Raw genomic sequence first — 21343 nt, forward strand, 5'->3', positions numbered from 1 at the left:
TAAACTCAAGGACTTGAAGGGAGGGGACCTCCCCGTGTCAGTCCTGGAAGACCCAGTCTCCTTCTTTTCCCTTGACTTGGATGGAAACTGCCGCTCCCCGTGTGCTATCCTCTCCTTATTTGTGGTGTATGTTTGACACCTACCAGGTACATATTCTTGCCCAGAATAGAAGCTTTTTTTTTCTTATCTTTTCTCAGAATGCCTTCCGCTGGGGAATGCAATCTTTTTTTCCCTTTCTAGTCTTGGCACAGGTGGCAAGTTTTTTGTGCCAAAGCAAGTGAAATAGATAATAAACAAAAGTGAAATAAGCAATAAAACATTAACATTAAACATTATACAAAAGTTCCAAAAGAATGAAGACATTTCAAATGTCATATTATGTCTCCATATTGTGTTGTAAGGATGTGCAAATAGTTAAACTACAAAAGGGAAAATAAATATAGGTTGTATTTACGATGGTGTTTGTTCTTCACTGTTTGCCCTTTTCTTGTGGCAACAGGTCACAAATCTTGCTGCTTTGACGGCACACTGTGGTATTTCACCCAATAGATATGGGAGTGTATCAAAATTGGATTTGTTTTTTAATTCTTTGTGGGTCTGTGTAATCTGAGGGAAATATGTGTATCTAATGTGGTCATACATTTGGCAGGAGGTTAGGAAGTGCAGCTCAGTTTCCACCTCATTTTGTGGGAGTGCACATAGCCTGTCTTCTCGTTCCTCTTTCCAATGTGTCAAGTAACTAACTTTTTGTTTTCTCGTGATTTGGTTGGGTCTAATTGTGTTCCTCTTCTGGGGCTCTGTGGGGTCTGTTTATGTTTGTGAACAGAGCCTCATCACCAGGGGACTCTTCTCCAGGTTAATTGCTTCCTTTTAGGTTGTCGTAGAATTTAACAGCTCTAGTTAATCAGTGGGTAAGGCCTAATTCTGCTCTGCATACATTATTTGGGACGGCAGGGTAGCCTAGTGGTTAGAGCAGCAGGGTAGTCTAGTGGTTAGAGCATTGGACTAGTAACCGGAAGCTTGCAAGGTCAAATACCTGACCTGACAAGGTGCAAATCTGTCGTTCTGCCCCTCAACAGGCAGAAAAAAAAGAGGGAAAAAAATTGGTGTTGTACACAGAGGGTGTTTTTGCAGAATTCTGCATGCAGAGTCTCAATTTGGTGTTTTTCCCATTTTGTGAATTCTTGGATGGTGAGAGGACCCCAGACCTCACACACCTAAAGTGTACTGTTCCTAGGCCGTCATTGAAAATAAGAATTTGTTCTTAACTGACTTGCCTAGTTAAATCTCTCTAGTCACCCCCAAAACCAATTCTTTCTTTGGCCGCCTCTCTTTCCAGTTCTCTGCTGCCAATGACTGGAACGAACTACAAAAATCTCTGAAACTGGAAACACTTATCTCCCTCACTAGCTTTAAGCACCAACTGTCAGAGCAGCTCACAGATTACTGCACCTGTACATAGCCCACCTATAATTTAGCCCAAACAACTACCTCTTTCCCAACTGTATTTAATTTATTTATTTATTTTGCTCCTTTGCACCCCATTATTTGTATTTATACTTTGCACATTCTTCCATTGCAAAACTACCATTCCAGTGTTTTACTTGCCATATTGTATTTACCTTGCCACCATGGCCTTTTTTGCCTTTACCTCCCTTCTCACCTCATTTGCTCACATTGTATATAGACTTGTTTATACTGTATTATTGACTGTATGTTTGTTTTACTCCATGTGTAACTCTGTGTCGTTGTATCTGTCGAACTGCTTTGCTTTATCTTGGCCAGGTCGCAATTGTAAATGAGAACTTGTTCTCAACTTGCCTACCTGGTTAAATAAAGGTAAAATAAAAAAATAAAATAAAATAAAAAAATAAAGGTAAAATAAAATAAATACAAATTTAGTGTTGTACACAGAGGTTATTTTTGCAGAATTCTGCATGCAGAGTCTCCATTTGGTGTTTTTCCCATTTTGTGAATTCTTGGATGGTGAGAGGACCCCAGACCTCACACACATAAAGTTTAGTGGGTTCTATCACTGATTAACGTAATTTTATGTTCTTTTTGATGGCATAGAAGACCATTCTTGCCTTGTCTCTCAGATCATTCACAGCTTTGTGGAAGTTACCTGTGGTGCTGATGTTTAGGCCGAGGTGTGTATAGTTTTTTGTGTACTCTAGGACAACGGTGTCTGGATAGAATTGATATTTGTTGTCCTGGCTACTGGACCGTTTTTGGAACACCAATATTTGTGTCTTACTGAGATCCACTGTCAGGGCCAGGGACAGAATCTGTGCAGACGATCTAGGTGCTGCTGTAGGCCCTCCTTGGTTGGGGACAGAAGCACCAGATCATCTGTAAACAGTAGCCATTTGATTTCAGTAGGGTGAGGCCAGGTGCTGCAGACTGTTCTCGTGCCTTGCCAATTCATTGATATAAATGTTGAAGAGGGTGGGGCTCAAGCTGCATCCCTGTCTCACCCCACAGCCCTGAGGAAAGAAATCTATGTGTTTATTTCCAATTTAACTCCACACTTGTTGTTTGTGTACATTGATTATATAATATCATACATTTTTCCCCAACACTGCTTTCCATCAATTTGTATAGCAGACCCTCTTGCCAAATTGAGTCAAAAGCCTTTTTGAAATCAACAAACCATGAGAAAACTTGAGTTTTGTTTTGTTTGCTTGTCAATAACGGCAGGATATATACGTGATCTGTCATACGGTATTTTGGTAGATAGTCAATTTGACATTTGCTCAGGAAATAGTTTTCACTGAGGAAATGTTAGAGTGTTGTTGATGATACTGCAGAAGATTTACCCCGGACAGGGCCAAACAGGAAGGATATAACCCCACCCACTTTGCCAAAGCACAGCCCCCACACCACGAGAGGGATATCTTCAACCACCAACTTTCCATCCTGAGACAAGGCCGAGTACAGCCCACAAAGATCTCCGCCACGGCACAACCCAAGGGGGGGGCGCCATCCAGGACAGGAAGATCACATCAGTGACTCAACCCACTCAAGTGACGCACCCCTCCTAGGGACGGCATGTAAGAGCACCATTAAGCCAGTGACTCAGCCCCTGTAATAGGGTTAGAGGCAGAGAATACCAGTGGAAAGAGGGGAACCTAGGAAGAAACCTATGTAGCCCTTCTTACATCAGCTGATATCTCAAAGTGCTGTACAGAAAACCAGCCTAAAACCGCAAACAGCAAGCAATGCAGGTGTAGAAGCACAGTGGCTAGGAAAAACTCCCTAGAAAGGCCAAAACCTAGGAAGAAACCTAGAGAGGAACCAGGCTATGAGGGGTGGACAGTCCTCTTCTGGCTGTGACGGGTGGAGATTGTAACAGAACATGGCCAAGATGTTCAAATGTTCATAAATGACCAGCATGGTCAAATAATAATAATCACAGTAGTTGTCAAAGGTGCAACAAGTCAGCACCTCAGGAGTAAATGTCAGTTGGCTTTTCATAGCCAATCATTGAGAGTATCTCTACCGCTCTAGAGAGTTGAAAACAGCAGGTCTGGGGCAAGTAGCACGTCCGGAGACCAGGTCAGGGTTTCATAGCTGCAGGCAGTACAGTTGAAACTGGAGCGGCAGCACGACCAGGTGGACTGGGGATAGAAAGAGTCATCATGCCAGGTAGTCCTGAGGCATGGTCCTAGGTCTCAGGTCCTCCTGAGCTATTGAGTCTTGGCCAGGTCGATGAAGACGGCTGCACGGTACTGTCTTTTATCAATGATATTGTTTAGGACCTTGAGTGTGGCTGAGGTGCACCTATGTCCAGCTCGGAAATCAGATTGCATAGTAGAGAAGGTACAGTGGGATTTGAAATGGTCGGTGATCTGTTTATTAACTTGGCTTTTGAAGATTTTAGAAAGGCAGGGCAAGATGTATAAAGGTCTATAACAGTTTGGGTCTAGAGTGTCTCCCCCTTTGAAGAGAGGGATGACCGCGGCAGCTTTCCAATCTTTGGGGATCTCAGACGATATGAAAGAGAGGTTGACCAGGCTAGTAATAGGGGTTGCAACAATTTCGGCAGATCATTTTAGAAAGAGAGGGTCCAGATTGTCTAGCCCAGCTGATTTGTCGGGATCCAGATTTCGCAGCTCTTTCAGAACATCTGCTGTCTGGATTTGGGTGAAGGAGAAGCTGGGGAGGGTTTGGGCAAGTTGCTGCAGGGGTGCTGAGATGTTGACCTGGGTAGGGGTAGCCAGGTGGAAAGCATGGCCAGCCATGGAAAAATGCTTTTTGAAATGATTGATTATTGTAGATTTATCGGTGGTGACAGTGTTTCTTATCCTCAGTGCAGTGGGCAGCTGGGAGCAGGTGCTCTTATTCTCCATGGACTTTACAGTGTGCCAAAACTTTTGGGAATTAGTGCTACAGGAAGCAAATTTCTGTTTGAAAAAGCTAACCTTAGCTTTCCTAACTGACTGAGTGTATTGGTTCCTGACTTCCCTGAAAAGTTGCATATCGCGGTGGCTATTCGATGCTAATGCAGAATGCAACAGGATGTTTTTGTGCTGGTCAAGGGCAGTGAAGTCTGGGGTGAAGCAAGGGCTATATCTGTTCTTAGTTCTACATTTTTTCAATGGTAGATTCTTTTTTAAGATGGAGAGGAAAGCACTTTTGAAGAGCAACCAGGCATCCACTACTGACGGGATGTGTTCAATATCCTTCCAGGATACCCGTGCCAGGTTAATTAGAAAGGCCTGCTCGCTGAAATGTTTTAGGGAGTGTTTGACAGTGATGATGGGTGGCCGTTTGACAGCGGACCCATTACGCACGCAGACAATGAGGCAGTGATCACTGAGATCCTGGTTGAAGACAGCAGCGGTGTATTTAGAGGGCAAGTTGGTTAGGATCATATCTAAGAGGGTGCCCATGGTTACGGATTCAGGGTTGTATCTGGTAGGTTTCGTGATAATTTGTGTGAGATTGAGGGCATCTAATTTAGATTGTAAACGGTGTTAAGCATGTCCCAGTTTAGGTCACCTAACAGTACAAACTCTAAAGCTAGATGGGGGAGATCAATTCACATATGGTGTCCAGGGCACAACTGGGGGCTGAAGGGGGTCTATAACAAGCGGCAACGGTGAGAGACTTGTTTCTGGAAATTTGGATTTTTAAAAGTAGAAGCTCGAATTGTTTGGGCACAGACCTGGAAAGTATGACAGAACTCTGCAGGCTATCTCTGCAGTAGATTGAAACTCTGCCCCCTTTGCAGTTCTATCTTGTCAGAATTAGTTATAGTTAGGAATGGAAATTTCAGGATTTTTGGTGGCCATCCTAAGCCAGGATTCAGACACGGCAAGGACATCCAGGTTGGTGGAGTGTGCTAAAGCAGTGAATAAAACAAACATAGGGAGGAGGCTTCTAATATTAACATGCTTGAAACCAAGGCTTTTACGGTTACAGAAGTCAACAAATGAGAGCGCCTGGGGAATGGGAGTGATGCTGGGAGCTGCAGGGCCTGGATTAAACTCTACATCACCAGAGGAACAGAGGAGGAGTAGGATAAGAGTACGGCTAAAGGCTAAAAGAACTGGTCGTCTAGTGCGTTCGGAACAAAGAGTAAAAGGAGCAGGTTTTTGGACGCGGAAGAATAGATTCAAGGCATAATGTATTAGACAAGTGCATGGTAAGATGTGAGTACAGTGGAGGTAAGCCTAGGCATTGATGAGAGAGGTTTTGTCTCTAGATGCACCATTTAGGCAGGTGCGGTCACCGCATGTGTGGGGGTTGGAACAAAAGGGCTAGCTAAGGCATATTGAGCAGGGCTGGAGGCTCTACAGTGAAATGAAACAAAAATTACAAACCAAAACAGCAATAGACAAGGCATATTGACATTAGGGAGAGGCATGTGTAGCCGAGTGATCATAGGGTCCAGTGAGTAGCTAGGCAAGCTGGAGGCACGGAGACTCAGACAGCTAGCAGGCCGGGGCTAGCAGGCTACAGATGGGCCTCAGGGAGACGTTGCAATGAAAGAGCCTGTTGAAAACCCCCCAGACAATTACGCCGGCAGACCAGTCGAGATGGATCGGTGGGACTCCAGGTCTGTTGGCAAAAGAGGTATTGAAGCCCAGGAATTATCTGATGGATCTCTTCGGCTAGCAGGAAGATGGGCCTAGCTCGAGGCTATGTCCTGGCTAACTGGTGCTTGCTTTGGGACAGAAACCCCCTCGGACGGTTACATCAGTAGACCAGTCGTGATGGATCGGCGGGGCTCCGTGTCGGCAGCAAAGAGTCTATCATACCATAGCCAGAGCCTCTCTCACTGTCCAGGAATAAACTAGGTTTTTCCCACGGTGTGGGTGTTGGTGAATAGTCTGGAAAGACATGCACACACACACACACACACACACACACACACACACACACACACACACACACACACACACACACACACACACACACACACACACACACACTCTGGGAGTAGTATAGCTGTCTACATCTGTCCCACTGTACCAGAGTAACTGTGATAAAGATTATTTGTCATGATGGTGCTTAGCAGTAACCTGGGTCTATCAGCCTTATGCAGAAGAAACAGAGTGGATGTTGTTTTTGCAGGGTTATGTTTGATGATATAGCTAGACAGATTTGCTTTATGATGTAAGCACAACTTTTGCCTTAACTGCCAACATGTCATCATTGGCACGCTCTGTTCATCTCATTGTCACACTTACTGTTAAGGGGGGGAATGACAATAGCCGTTATCATGGGCCTGGTACAAGTAGTTAATTGCAGCTGTTGACAGAGGCAGATGTGTATTGTAGTGGTGAGTAGAGTGTTCAGGAGACACAGCCTCTCTCAACATTGTCTGTACTCACACTCAGTTCTTTATACAGAACTGAAGCTACATTGCTACTTTACAACTTGTGAAGTTTGTCCTTACACACACACACAAACACACACACACTTTCACATACACCTGCACGTTTAACTAGGCAAGGGAAGGCAAGGTGACAGGGGCTTCATTGTATGCTGCTCAGACAGACTGTTCTTTTGAGGAACGAACAGAGTTGGAATACATTACAAACCAACCCCTTAGTTAGCCAACCAAGCAGGCATGCAAACAGACAGACAGGCTACATGTGGTTCCCATATGTTTGATGTGTTTGATACTGTGTAGACCACATTGGTACTGTGTAGACCACACACGGACAGATTCTGGCTGGTTTAGATATTATCTGTCGGAAAGATATCCGTTTGTCTCTGTGGATGGTTTGTCTTCTGACAAATCAACTGTACATTTTGGTGTTCCTCAAGGTTCCGTTTTAGGACCGCTATTGTTTTTACTGAATATTTTACTGTACATGTTTGTGTTCCACAAGGTTCCGGTTTAGGACCACTATTGTTTTCACTGAATATTTTATCTCTTGGTAATGTCATTTAGAAACATAATGTTAACTTTCACTGCTATGTGGACAATGCACAGCTGTACATTTCGAGGAAACATGGTGAAGCCCCAAAATTGCCCTCCCTGGAAGCCTGTGTTTCAGACATAAGGAAGTGGATGGTGTCAAATGTTTAACTTTTAAACTCGGACAAAACAGTGATGCTAGTTCTAGGTTCCAAGAAACAAAGAGATCTTCTGTTGTACAGTCATCTCAAATAAAACTGTGAAGGACCTCGGCGTTACTCTGGACCCTGATCTCTCTTTTGACGAACATATCAAGAATATTCCAAGGACAGCTTTGTTCAATCTTCGTTACATTGCAAAAATCTGAAACTTTCTGTCCAAAATGATGCAGAAAAATTCATCCATGCCTTTGTCACTTCAAGATTAGACTACTGCAATGCTCTACTTTCCGGCTACCTGGATAAAGCACAAAATAAATTTCAGTTAGTGCTAAACACGACTGCTAGAATCTTGACTAGATCCAAAAACATTTATCATATTACTCCAATGCTAGCCACTCTACACTGGCTTCCTGTTAAGGCAAGGGCTGATTTCAAAGTTTTACTGCTAACCCACAAAGCATTACATTGGCTTGCTCCTACCTATCTTTACGATTTGGTCCTGCTGTACATACCTACACATACGCTACGGTCACAAGACGCAGTGCACCTTACTGTCCCTAGAATTTCTCAGCTAACAGCTGGAGGCAGGGCTTACTCCTATAGAGCTAAATGTTTATGGAATGGTCTGCCTATCCATGTGAGAGACGCAGACTCTGTCTTCGACCTTTAAGTCTTTATTGAAGCCTCGTCTCTTCTGTAGGTCCTATGATTGAGTGTAGTCTGGCCCAGGGGTGTGAAGGTGAATGGAAAGTCACTGGAGCAACGAACCGCCCTTGCTGTTTCTGCCCTTTCTCCACTGGGATTCTCTGTCTCTAACCCTATCATGGGGGCTGAGTCACTAGCTTACTGGTGTTCTTCCATGTCGTCCCTAGGAGGGGTGTGTCACTTAAGTGGGTTGAGTCACTGACGTGATCTTCCTGTCTGGGTTGGTGCCCCCCTCGAGTTTGTGCCATGGGGGAGCTCTTCGTAGGCCTTGTCTCAAGGTAGTAGGTTGGTGGTTGAAGATGTCCCTCTAGCGGTGTGGGGGCTGTGCTTTGGCACAGTGGGTGGGGTTATATCCTGCCTGTTTGGCCCTGTCCGGGGGTATCGTCAGACAGGGCCACGGTGTCTCCCGATCCCTGCTGTGTCAGCCTCCAGTATTTATGCTGCAATAGTTTATGTGTCGGGGGGCTAGGGTCAGTCTGTTATGCCTGGAGTATTTCTCCTGTCTTATCTGGTGTCCTGTGTGAATTTAAGTATGCTCCCTCTAATTCTCTCTCTTTCTCTTTCTCTCTCTCTTTCTCTCTCTCTTTCTCTCTCTTTTTCTCTCTCTTCTCTCAAAGAACCTGAGCCCTAGGACCACGCCTAAGGGCTACCTGGCCTGGTGATTCCCTGCTGTCCACAGTCCACCAGGTCATGCTGCTGGTCCAGTTTCAACTGCTCTGCCTGGACGTGCTACCTTGTCCTGGACCTGTTGTTTTGAACCCTTTTTCTACCGCACCTTCTGTTTCGAACTCTGAATGACCTGCTGTGAAAAGCCAACTGACATTTACTCCTGAGGTGCTGTTGCACCCTCATCAACCACTGTGATTATTATTATCTGGCCCTGCTGGTCATCTATGAACGTTTGAACATCTTGGCCATGTTCTGTTATAATCTCCACCCGGCACAGCTAGAAGAGGACTGGCCACCTTTCAGAGCTTGGTTCCTCTCTAGGTTTCTTCCTAGGTTCTGGCATTTCTAGGGAGTTTTTCCTAGCCACTATGCTTCTACATCTGCATTGCTTGCTGTTTGGGGTTTTAGGCAGGGTAGCTGTACAGCACTTTGTGACATCAGCTGATGTAAAAAGGGCTTTATAAATACATTTGATTGATTGATTGATTGATTGTTCCATTTATTTCATTCCAGCCATTACAATGAGCTCGTCCTCCTGTAGCCCCTCCTACCAGCCTCCTCTCATGTGCATGTATGTGTGGGAATGCATGGATGACCTGCACTGGGTAAGTTTCAGTAGTATCAATCTGCTTTCAATCTTCTTGCAATGGCCTCCAGAACCTGTTAACAGTGGGAGAGAGATGGAGAGAGTGGGAGGCACGCAGTTGGGGATGAGGGAGGATAGAGAGTGCAGGGTGGGTGGTCTGGTCTGATGTGAGGTCATTCAAGGGCATTTGTAACCCTAGCTAACACTGACTGCACAGAGTACCTACCCTGAACTGGCACTGTCATTCATCTCCTGATTTGAAAATTACACTGACTGTAATGTATTCAAAGTCAAACCAATTGCAATGAGTTTCATGTTTTTTTAGAGTAGATCAACTTTGCTGCTAGAGTGTTGTTTTTGTTGTCTGCTTACTCCTCACTGTTGCATCAGTTGGTGTTGTGCAATGTTACTGGCTTTGGTCTCTAGCATACACACACACAAACACACACACACAAAACACACGAACGCACACGCACGCACACACACACACGCACACACATCACACATGAGTAAACACAGGCTTGTATATGGTTCTTGTCTCCCTCATCATCTGTCTGAGAGGAGTTGGGATGACTGTCCTGTCAATGGTTTATTTTGAAAGCAAAGGTTTGTTGTGTCTGACTATACAGTTCTTCTCCTTATTGAGCTTGTCCAGCACATATCATGTCTGTCATCTTTCAGTTTGGAAAATGGACCATTTTAATATTTATTTGTGGATTTAATGTATGTATCCAACAAATAAATCATTGATAGAGCACATAGACCCTAGTGTGGATTTATTGTTGTTATTCTGTCCCTGAGACAGTTGCTCACTGGATCAGAGTTATTAGCCTTGTCCTTGCTTGTTGATGGAATGTCGTTTGTAACCAGGCAACGGAACGCCCTTCCTTGATGACAGCTCCTTCATGACACGTGTTGTTTATGTTTTCAGAGTTAATTGTTCCCTTAAGACATTGCTCTTCCAGTAGGTCCGTTTTGTGTTCCCCCTGCTAATGGTGGAGGTTAGGACTTGGTAAGGGTGAGCTGATTCTAGATCTCTGCCTGAAGGCAACTTTTACCCGGAGCAGCAGTGTTAGCCTATATATAGTGTTTATTGTACAGGGCTAACCGCTAACAGTTAAGAGCTAACAGTAGTTTGTTTGGGTTTTGGAGTAGCCTCAAGGCTCATGTTACGGCCCCAGTCCAGAGAATGCCTCATTCATGGGGCTAAAAGTTGCTGCTGCCTGTTGAAGACAATAACAACTCCACCACACTTCAAGTCAGTCATGTGAAATGACACTGTTGTTTTCACATGAGACTGGCTGACATTTTGAATGGATGGCAATGAGATATGGGATTGTAATAAATATAAGTGGCATTTGGGAATATGCAGCTGTGCGAGTCAGAATAGGGCCTCACTTGAGATGTTTTTTTAATCTAATTAAAAAGGTCCTTGAGTGCTTTGACATGACGATGTATGAGTTAGTTATACCTAGGTACATGCTGATTTTTTTAATGATGTATCATTATATTAAATCCTCTATTTCAGTCTCTCATTCCATTTAATGGTCTTTGCAATTAATATAAGCCATTTCACAATGTTATTAACCCCCCTCGCTCTCTCTCTCTTTCTTTCTCTCTCTCAATCTCTCTCTCGTGCTCCCCCTCCCTCTATCTCCCTTACTTTCATTTTCTCCCTCACTCTCATTCTCTTCCTCCCCCTCTCTCTCTCTCTCGCTCTCGCTGTCCAGGTATCTAAAACAACAGCAGAGATGATAAACCCCTTCAAGAACAAGAAGCCCTGCCTCTTCCTATAGCTCCGCCCCATCCCAGACTTGACCTGTCAATCACTGACTTTTACCTCTGACCTCAAAATACTCTGGGATGCTCCGGGGAAACCCCAACCTCAAAGTGACCTTGAGGGACAGAGAGGTGATGTCACTTCAAGGTGCTCACACACCTACTGTATAACTGTAAATATATACTACAGTGATAACTGATAATGCCCAAGAAGCTGGTGTTTGGAGGATATATTGGCATGGGTGTAGTTAGGCCCGAGACAAAGGAGGTGTGGTTCATGGCCAATATACCACGGCTAACGCCTGTTCTTATGCACGACGCAATGCAGAGTGCCTGAATACAGCCCTTAGCTATGGTATATTGGCGATATACCACAAACCCCCAAGGTGCCTTATTGCTATTATAAACTTGTTACCAATGTAATTAGAGCAGTAAAAATAAATGTTTTGTCATACCTGTGGTATACGGTCTGATATACCATGGCTGTCAGCCTATCAGCATTCAAAGCTCGAACCACAGTTTATAATAAACAATATACTGTATGTCCATGTACTGTATATTTATGATTGTGAAAGGTGAAAACCAAAATGACTGTGAAAAATAGGAATGTTACCGGATGATGCGGCAACACTTAGCAGAGGTCACGTCATTGGCCGATACAAATGAAGGAACTATACAAGCACAAAGCTGGTGGCTCTGTTTTTTGTTTTACTTTGTGTTCATCCAAACACATTTTCTGTCATTAAGGATGTAACATCATCTGGCCAGGGAGCATGAGGTCAACAACGAGACATTTGTTTTGTGTTGAAGTACAGTGCCTTGAGAAAGTATTCAGACCCCTTGACTTTTTCTACATTTTGTTACGTTACAGCCTTATTCTAAAATGGATTAAATGGTTCTAAAAAGGGTTCTGCCTGCGGCTATGGAATCCTGACCTGTTCACCGGACATGCTACCTGTCCCAGACCTATTATTTGACCATGCTGGTCATTTATGAATATTTGAACATCTTGGCCATGTTCTGTTATAATCTCCACCCGGCACAGCCAGAAGAGGACTGGCCACCCCTCATAGCCTGGTTCCTCTCTAGGTTTCTTCCTAGGTTTTGGCCTTTCTAGGGAGTTTTTCCTATTTTGCAAATGTATAAAAATAAATGTTTACCTTATTTACGGATTTACAGGTATTGTGTGTAGATTGATGAGACAAATAAATAATATTTAATCCATTTTAGAATAAGGCTGTAACGCAACAAAATGTGGAAAAAGTCAAGGGGTCTGAATACTTTCTGAATGGAGTGTACATCTATATGATTATACTTCTCCTTGTTTTTCCCAGTCTGAGGTCATGCTATGCTAACAACCACTCCTAATGCCACACTATTTACAGCAGACAGATGTATTTTCCACCAAACTCTTCCTTCTCCAATTTTTCCAATGATCATTGTATCTATATCCTTAAAATACTCTGTAAAACCTCTGGTCCTTTATATGGGAATGAATGTACCTTCGTGCCAATGTTAATGCCACTTACTGTAAAAATTATTCTACCATTTCGTCAACCATTAGGTTTGGATAGAAATTGTGATAGTTCTGTTGATCTTGACATGATGCTACTATATGGAGAGTTACAGGAGGTTTGTTGAAGCAACTTTACTGTGATGCAGCCCTAAGAGAGCTAGTAAACCTACCACTATTATTACTGAATAGCTCTTGGTGGTCAGTTAAGTTTACTCAATAACCAGTCACTTACTATTTAACTATTCATTTTCACGAGACCCCATGAAAAGTGCTAATCAGATTCAGCAGAAACAAGGTCATGACCTACGTGAGGTTAATTTGGAGATATTATTTTAGCCTGGAAATAGGATAATATAGACAGACATGATGGCCCCATTTTGCAACCGGTATGTGATTGCTTTAGTTACATGGGTGTTGACTGGTGGAGACCCACGCAGTCGGCACAGTATGAATGAGTGTGTGTGTGCATACATACAGTAGTATATGCATCTGTGTGTGTGTATCTGGTGATTAGCACACAAAAGAATCATAACAAATCAGAGAAAGCCTAGGGCTGAAGCAAATAGCTAAAAAAAAGTAACACGTTATTCACCCCCAATATAGCTATTTATCTTGGGTTCAAAATAGAACAGAAGAGTTGAGTACAATAAAACCCTTGAATGTGTAGTCAAGTTAGACAAAGAGGGCCATTTGATTGAGGCCCCATGCCCATAACATCATAATAGCGCCTATTGTTGACTACGTCTTAGGAGGAGTCACAAGAGTATGACTGGAGAAAATGACAGCTGGCTCACTGCTCGTGTCACGATACCACAAAAGCTGTTCGGACAACATGAACATTCACAGTGAAATGAACAGGCTTTTCTTTGTAGCTGCCCTCTGTGTCTCTGTCACTCAGTCTGCATCACAAATGGCAGCCTATTACCTACAGTTGAAGTCGGAAGTTTACATTAATCTTAGACAAATACATTTAAAATCAGTTTTTCACAATTCCTGACATTTAATCCTAGTAAAAATTCCTTGTCTTAGGTCAGTTAGGATCACCACTTTATTTTAAGAATGTGAAATGTCAGAATAATAGTAGAGAGAATGATTTATTTCAGCTTTATTTCTTTCATCACATTCCCAGTGGGTCAGAAGTTTAGATACAATCAATTAGAATTTGGTAGCATTACCTTTAAATAGTTTAACTTGGGCTAAACCTTTCGGGTAGCCTTCCACAAGCTTCCCACAATAAGTTGGGTGAATTTTGGTCTATTCCTCCGGTTTTAATATATTGTGATCATTGCAGGTAAAATGGACAACAGTGGTGTCACCAAGCCACAGATAAGATTAATAAAAAAATAACAAACGTTCAGAACAAACGTTCAGTTTTTTCTGTCCACAAGTGTTATCAAATTAAAACATCACAGAAGGCCACACAGAATCGTATTTACAATACGTGCTCATAACCGTTAGGCCTACATACATCATTATAACCCATACAGAATGCTTTGTTGCTCTTCTTTATCTGAATGTTAAAAGCACTAAAACCGAGATTGAGATGAAGAATTTTTATCACAATGCAGTAGAACGCTGTCAACGTGTCATACATTCCAGTCATATGACATTCCTATGCAGATTCCTTCCTGGCTGCTGCCTTATGGATGCCCCTGGTGTGACAGGCCGTCACATGACACCCCGAGTTTTGCCATGGCAACCCTACAGCCCACAACAGTCAACAGCATAGCGGAAAGCAGCAGGGAGCACCCTTAAAATAGTCCCAAATAGAAAACGTGAAAGAAAGAGTTTCCCTTTCTCTGAGTGACTGTGCACACAGCCTTTGAGGATCTACCTCGGGGCAAGAATAACTCCAACTACTGAGGCCCACACACCCATAAGCAGCAGCCCCTGCAAGGAGCACGGAGTAGTGTCTCCTGGTTGGCCCCAAACATAACGCTTTGCCCAAACATAACTTCTGTTTTCTGGGAAAACGACTTCTTACTAAAGACGCTGCTGAGACCTTTTCACTGACCATCCTACCGATCCTCGACTTCGGCGATGTCATTTACAAAATAGCCTCCAACACTCTACTCAGCAAACTGGATGCAGTCTATCACAGTGCCATTCGTTTTGTCACCAAAGCCCCATATACCACCCACCACTGCGACCTGTGTGCTCTCGTCGGCTGGTCCTCGCTGCATATTCGTCGCCAGACCCACTGACTCCAGGTCATCTCTAAGTCTTTGCTAGGTAAATCTCTGCCTTATCTCAGCTCACTGGTCACCATAACAACACCCACCCGTAGCACACGCCCTTTCGCCGCCTTTCCTTACAGTCCTCTGCTGCCAATGACTGGAACGAATTGCAAAAATTGCTGAAGTCAGAGACTTGTATCTCCCTCAATAACTTTAAGCATCAGCTATCTGAGCAGCTAAACGATCGCTGAAGCTTTACCTAGCCCATCTGTAAATAGCCCACCCGTCTTCCCCATGTTGTTTTAATTAAATGTTTTGTTATTTTGCTAAAATGTAATTACTTCGCTAATATGGTCTATTTATTGCCTTACCTCCATACTCCATTTGCACACACTGTATATAGATGTTTTTTCGCAGGTCGCAGGTGTAAATGAGAACTTGTTTTCAACTGGCCTACGTGGTTAAATAAAAGTGAAATAAAAAAAAATATGAAAAAAACTCTTTACTTTAATTGTTGTTTGATTTGGCTTTGGAATTCACCGTTTTCACTGGGATCTTGGTTTTGTCTTCGCTCAACGTCTTTCGTTCAGCTTTTTAGCGTCGGACGTTCTATCTGCTCCACCACGCTGTCTGGTAAGGTTGAACGCCTCCTCTCCTACTCAGCCTCCTGACAAAAGCTCCCTGCTTGGATCTCTCCCGGTGATCTGCTCCCTGTCTGCCCTAGCCTGTCTCCCTCTGTCAGGTACGGGTACCCCCACCACACTCCCCCTCTCTCCCGAGCTTTCGCTCACCTCCAGCACACACGCACACACATACACCCACACACACACACAAGTACGAGTACGGCCTTAGCACAAATGACAGATGATTGGTTAAAGAGTATGGATGACAGGAAATTCATTGTTGCTGTGTTGCTGGATTTCAGTGCTGTTTTTGATGTAATTGATCATGAACTGTTACTAGGTAAACTCAAATGTTATAGTTTTAAGTCTGCAGCTGTGAACTAAGAATGGTGTATGATGGGTTAATATGAACATATTGGTGTTGAACATTTCTACAATGAAATATATTGTATTTGGTTCAAGATATATGCTTGCTGATGAATTGAATTTGTCGATGAATAGAACACATGTAGAGCAAGTGGAGAAAAACTAAACTACTAGGCGTCATGTTGGACGCAGCTCTATCATGGTCAGAACACAGATAATATTGTTATTAAGATGGGTAAGGGAATTGCTGTTACAAGAAAATGTTGAGAGTATGTAACATCTAGCACTCTGAATCAGGTGATTCAATCCCTGGTCCTATCACACTTAGAGTACTGTCTGGTTATATGGTCAATCCCTGGTCCTATCACACTTAGAGTACTGTCCAGTTATATGGTCATCTGCAGCAAAGAAAGCTCCAAATGGCTCAAAACAGGGCTGCCAGATAATCTCTTCATTGCTCAAAACAGGGCTGCCACATTATCTCTTCATTGCTCTAAACAGGGCTGCCAGATTATCTCTTCATTGCTCTAAACAGGGCTGCCAGATTATCTCTTCATTGCTCTAAACAGGGCTGCCAGATTATCTCTTCATTGCTCTAAACAGGGCTGCCAGATTATCTCTTCATTGCTCTAAACAGGGCTGCCAGATTAGCTCTTCATTGCTCTAAACAGGGCTGCCAGATTATCTCTTCGTTGCTCTAAACAGGGCTGCCAGATTATCTCTTCATTGCTCTAAACAGGGCTGCCAGATTATCTCTTCATTGCTCTAAACAGGGCTGCCAGATTATCTCTTCATTGCTCTAAACAGGGCTGCCAGATTATCTCTTCATTGCTCTAAACAGGGCTGCCAGATTAGCTCTTCATTGCTCTAAACAGGGCTGCCAGATTATCTCTTCGTTGCTCTAAACAGGGCTGCCAGATTATCTCTTCATTGCTCTAAACAGGGCTGCCAGATTATCTCTTCATTGCTCTAAACAGGGCTGCCAGATTATCTCTTCATTGCTCTAAACAGGGCTGCCAGATTATCTCTTCATTGCTCTAAACAGGGCTGCCAGATTAGCTCTTCATTGCTCTAAACAGGGCTGCCAGATTATCTCTTCGTTGCTCTAAACAGGGCTGCCAGATTATCTCTTCGTTGCTCTATCCATATGAATAATCCAAATACATCAGAATCTCTCATGGCTTCATGTTAAATACAAATGACTATCTAGTCTTTTGATTTTCTTTGGGAATGTTATATATTTTTTAACTGTATTTTTCAGGCCAGTTAGTTCATACCAGCAACACACATAACCACCAAACCAGACAGGTAAATTCAGGGCATCTAAGACAACCCAAGCAAATGACAAATTGCCTTAAATCTACAGTTTTCTATAGAGCCATAGCTGAATGGAACTCTTGAACAATTAATATTTCTCAAGCAAAAAGTAAATCCACTGAAGAACATCTAATTTGATAGACCGTATGACTGGACAGGAAATAGAAAGCATCAACTGAATGTTAAATGTGTTTCTTGTCAGGTATTTTAATTGTCTGTATTATCTATTTGTTAAATGTTTGTAAAGTCTTCATTTCTAATTATTTGTCATGTCTTATTAAAACCTCGTTCTGAACACCTCCAAAACAAAAGTCATGTGGTTTGGTAATGTGACGAACCTCGCCGAGGTTGGTGCCTCTTCCTGTTCGGGCGGTGCTCGGCGGTCGTCGTCGCCGGCCTATTAGCTGCCATCGATTCCCTTTCCGTGTGTTTTGGGTTATTGGTTAATTGGGTACACCTGTTTTGTATTAGGATTTGTTTGTAGGGTATTTAAGGGCACTAGGCCCGCTGGGTATTTGTGCGGGCTTGTTTTTGTTACTCTGTGTTTTGTTGGTGTGATTTATTATTGTATTTATTCTCCGGACTGTTTAGTCCTGTTGTTGTTTTGGACTAGCAACGTATTTACGCCCTGTGTGTTGGCGTGACTGTTTTTGTTGCGCTGGGGAATAAATCTGAGGAAAACGACTGAACCCTGCTCTCTGCGCCTGATTCCACCCACCACACCTAGTAGATCGTAACAGAAGCCCGCACCACCTGAAATGGAGTCAGCAGGAGCAGCGACCACTCCTCTCCCCACTATGGAGGAGCGCGTTCATCACCATACTGCTGTCCTCCATCGGATTGGTACCGCGATGGACCAGATGATGGAGAGGATGGAACGATGGGAGCGGAGTGGTCTCCCGACATCTACCCCAGCTCCCCCACTCCCGACACCACCTACTCCACCTACATCGTCCTCTGGGTCCGGCGCACTACGTCTCTCCCCCCCGAGGGAGTACGATGGAGCGGCTGCTGGGTGCCAGGGATTTTTGCTCCAGCTGGAGCTCTACCTGGCTACCGTGCGTCCGGCTCCCTCGGGTGAGGAGAGTGTGAGCCTCCTCGTCTCCTGTTTAACGGGCAGGGCCCTGGACTGGGCTAACGCAGTCTGGAACAGTCCAGACTCAGCTCGGGACAACTACCTGGAGTTCACTCGCCGTTTCCGAGCAGTGTTCGATCATCCACCAGAGGGTAAAGCGGCGGGTGAGCGACTGTTCCACCTCAGACAGGAGACGAGGAGCGCGCAGGACTTCGCGTTGGAGTTTAGGACCCTAGCTGCTGGTGCTGGGTGGAATGACAGGGCCCTGATGGACCATTACCGGTGTAGTCTCCGGGAGGACGTCCGCCGGGAGCTGGCTTGCAGGGACACAACTCTCTCCCTGGATGAACTAATAGACATGTCTATTCGATTGGACAACCTGCTAGCTGCCCGCGGGCGTTCAGAAGGGGTCCTGTTAATTCCACCGTCCAGCTCTCCCACTCCCACTCCGATGGAGTTGGGAGGAGCTGCATCTAGGGGGATCAGAGGGGGCTCCTCCTGCTCCTATTGTGGACGGAGAGGACACACTTCGGACCGGTGTTGGAGGAGTCCCTCTGGGAGTCGAGATGGTCGGCAGAGCGCTCCTCGGCCACCCCAGGTGAGTAAGCACCAAACTCACCCAGAGCTCCCTGTTGGTCACATGTTTTTGTTAATTTTTTTCCCTGCATTTTTCCCCTCTCTTCAGCATAAGGCGCTAGTCGATTCAGGCGCAGCTGTGAGCTTTATGGATCGTGGACTCGCCCGTAAATTGGGTATTCCGTTAGTGCAGATAGACCCACCTGTCCCCGTGCACTCCTTAGATAGCCGACCGCTAGGGTCAGGGCTGGTCAGGGAGGCCACGATTCCGCTGGACATGGTAACGCATAGGGAGAGGATCAGTTTCTACCTTATTGATTCACCTGGGTTTCCGGTGGTGTTGGGGGTTCCCTGGCTGGCTATTCACAATCCCCTTATTTCCTGGAAACAGGGGGCTCTTAAGGGGTGGTCAGACGAGTGTTCAGAGAGGTGTTTAGGAGTTTCCATCGGTGCCACGACGGTGGAGAGTCCAGACCAGGTTTCCACCGTGCGCATTCCCCCAGAATATGCCGATTTGGCTATCGCTTTTAGTAAGAGGAAAGCGACCAAATTACCACCCCATCGACGGTGGGATTGCGTGATAAACCTCCTGGAGAACGCTGCACTTCCCCGGAGTCATGTGTACCCACTGTCACAGGAGGAGACGCTGGCTATGGAAACATATGTCACGGAAGCTCTGAGACAGGGGTACATTCGGCCCTCCATGTCACCCGTCTCCTCGAGTTTCTTTTTTGTGAGGAAAAAGGAGGGAGGTCTGCGTCCGTGCATTGATTATCGAGGTCTCAATTCGATCACAGTGGGTTTTAGTTATCCGCTACCTCTCATCGCTACGGCGGTGGAATCATTCCACGGAGCGCGTTTCTTCACAAAACTGGACCTCAGGAGCGCGTATAATCTGGTGCGTATTCGGGGAGGAGACGAGTGGAAAACAGCGTTTAGTACCACATCAGGCCACTATGAGTACCTCGTCATGCCGTATGGGTTGAAAAATGCTCCAGCCGTCTTTCAATCCTTTGTAGATGAGATTCTCAGGGACTTGCACGGGCAGGGTGTGGTAGTCTATATTGATGACATCTTGATTTATTCTGCCACACGCGCCGCGCATGTTTCCCTGGTGCGCAAGGTTCTTGGGCGACTGCTGGAGCATGACCTATACGTCAAGGCTGAGAAATGTGTGTTTTCCAAACCAGCCGTTTCCTTCCTGGGTTATCGCATTTCCAGCTCGGGGATGATGATGGAGTGTGACCGCGTTAATGCCGTGCGTAATTGGCCGACTCCGACCACGGTAAAGGAGGTGCAGCGGTTTTTAGGGTTTGCCAATTACTACCGGAGGTTTATCCGGGGTTTTGGCCAAGTAGCGGCGCCCATTACCTCACTGCTGAAGGGAGGGCCGGTGCGTTTGCGGTGGTCAGCAGAGGCTGATGGAGCCTTCAACCAGTTGAAGGCACTGTTCACTGGGGCTCCCGTGTTGGCGCATCCGGACCCTTCGTTAGCATTCATAGTGGAGGTGGATGCGTCCGAGGCTGGGGTTGGAGCCGTGCTGTCTCAGCGCTCGGGTACGCCACCGAAGCTCCGTCCCTGCGCTTTCTTTTCTAAGAAGCTGGGTCCGGCAGAGCGGAACTATGATGTGGGGGACCGGGAGTTACTAGCTATGGTAAAGGCCCTGAAGGTGTGGAGACACTGGCTAGAGGGGGCTAAACACCCTTTTCTCATCTGGACTGATCACCGTAATCTGGAGTATATTCGTGCAGCGAGGAGACTGAATCCGCGCCAGGCTAGGTGGGCCATGTTCTTTACACGTTTTAGATTTACGATCTCTTACAGACCAGGTTCCCTCAACACTAAGGCCGACGCGCTGTCCCGTCTCTATGACACTGAGGACCGGTCTATCGAACCCACTCCCATCCTTCCTGCTTCTTGGCTGTTGGCCCCAGTGGTATGGGAGGTGGACACGGACATCGAGCGGGCGTTGAGGGTTGAACCTGCGCCTGCACAGTGTCCGACTGGCAGAAGTTACGTACCGCTTGGTGTTCGTGATAAGTTGATTCGGTGGGCTCACACACTACCGTCTGCGGGTCATCCGGGGATCGATAGGACAGTGCGGGGTCTTAGAGGGAAATACTGGTGGCCCACCTTAGCTAGGGACGTGAGGCTCTATGTCTCTTCCTGTTCGGTATGCGCCCAGAGTAAGGCTCCTAGGCACCTTCCTAGAGGGAAGTTACAGCCCCTCCCGATTCCACAACGGCCATGGTCCCATCTCTCGGTAGATTTCCTTACTGATCTTCCCCCATCTCAGGGGAACACTACCGTTTTGGTCGTTGTGGATCGGTTCTCTAAGTCCTGCCGTCTCCTCCCATTGCCTGGTCTCCCTACGGCCCTACAGACTGCAGAGGCTCTTTTTACCCACGTCTTCCGGCA

Source organism: Oncorhynchus mykiss, chromosome 1 (assembly GCF_013265735.2).
Source record: "Oncorhynchus mykiss isolate Arlee chromosome 1, USDA_OmykA_1.1, whole genome shotgun sequence".
In the NCBI taxonomy this organism is placed as follows: domain Eukaryota; kingdom Metazoa; phylum Chordata; class Actinopteri; order Salmoniformes; family Salmonidae; genus Oncorhynchus; species Oncorhynchus mykiss.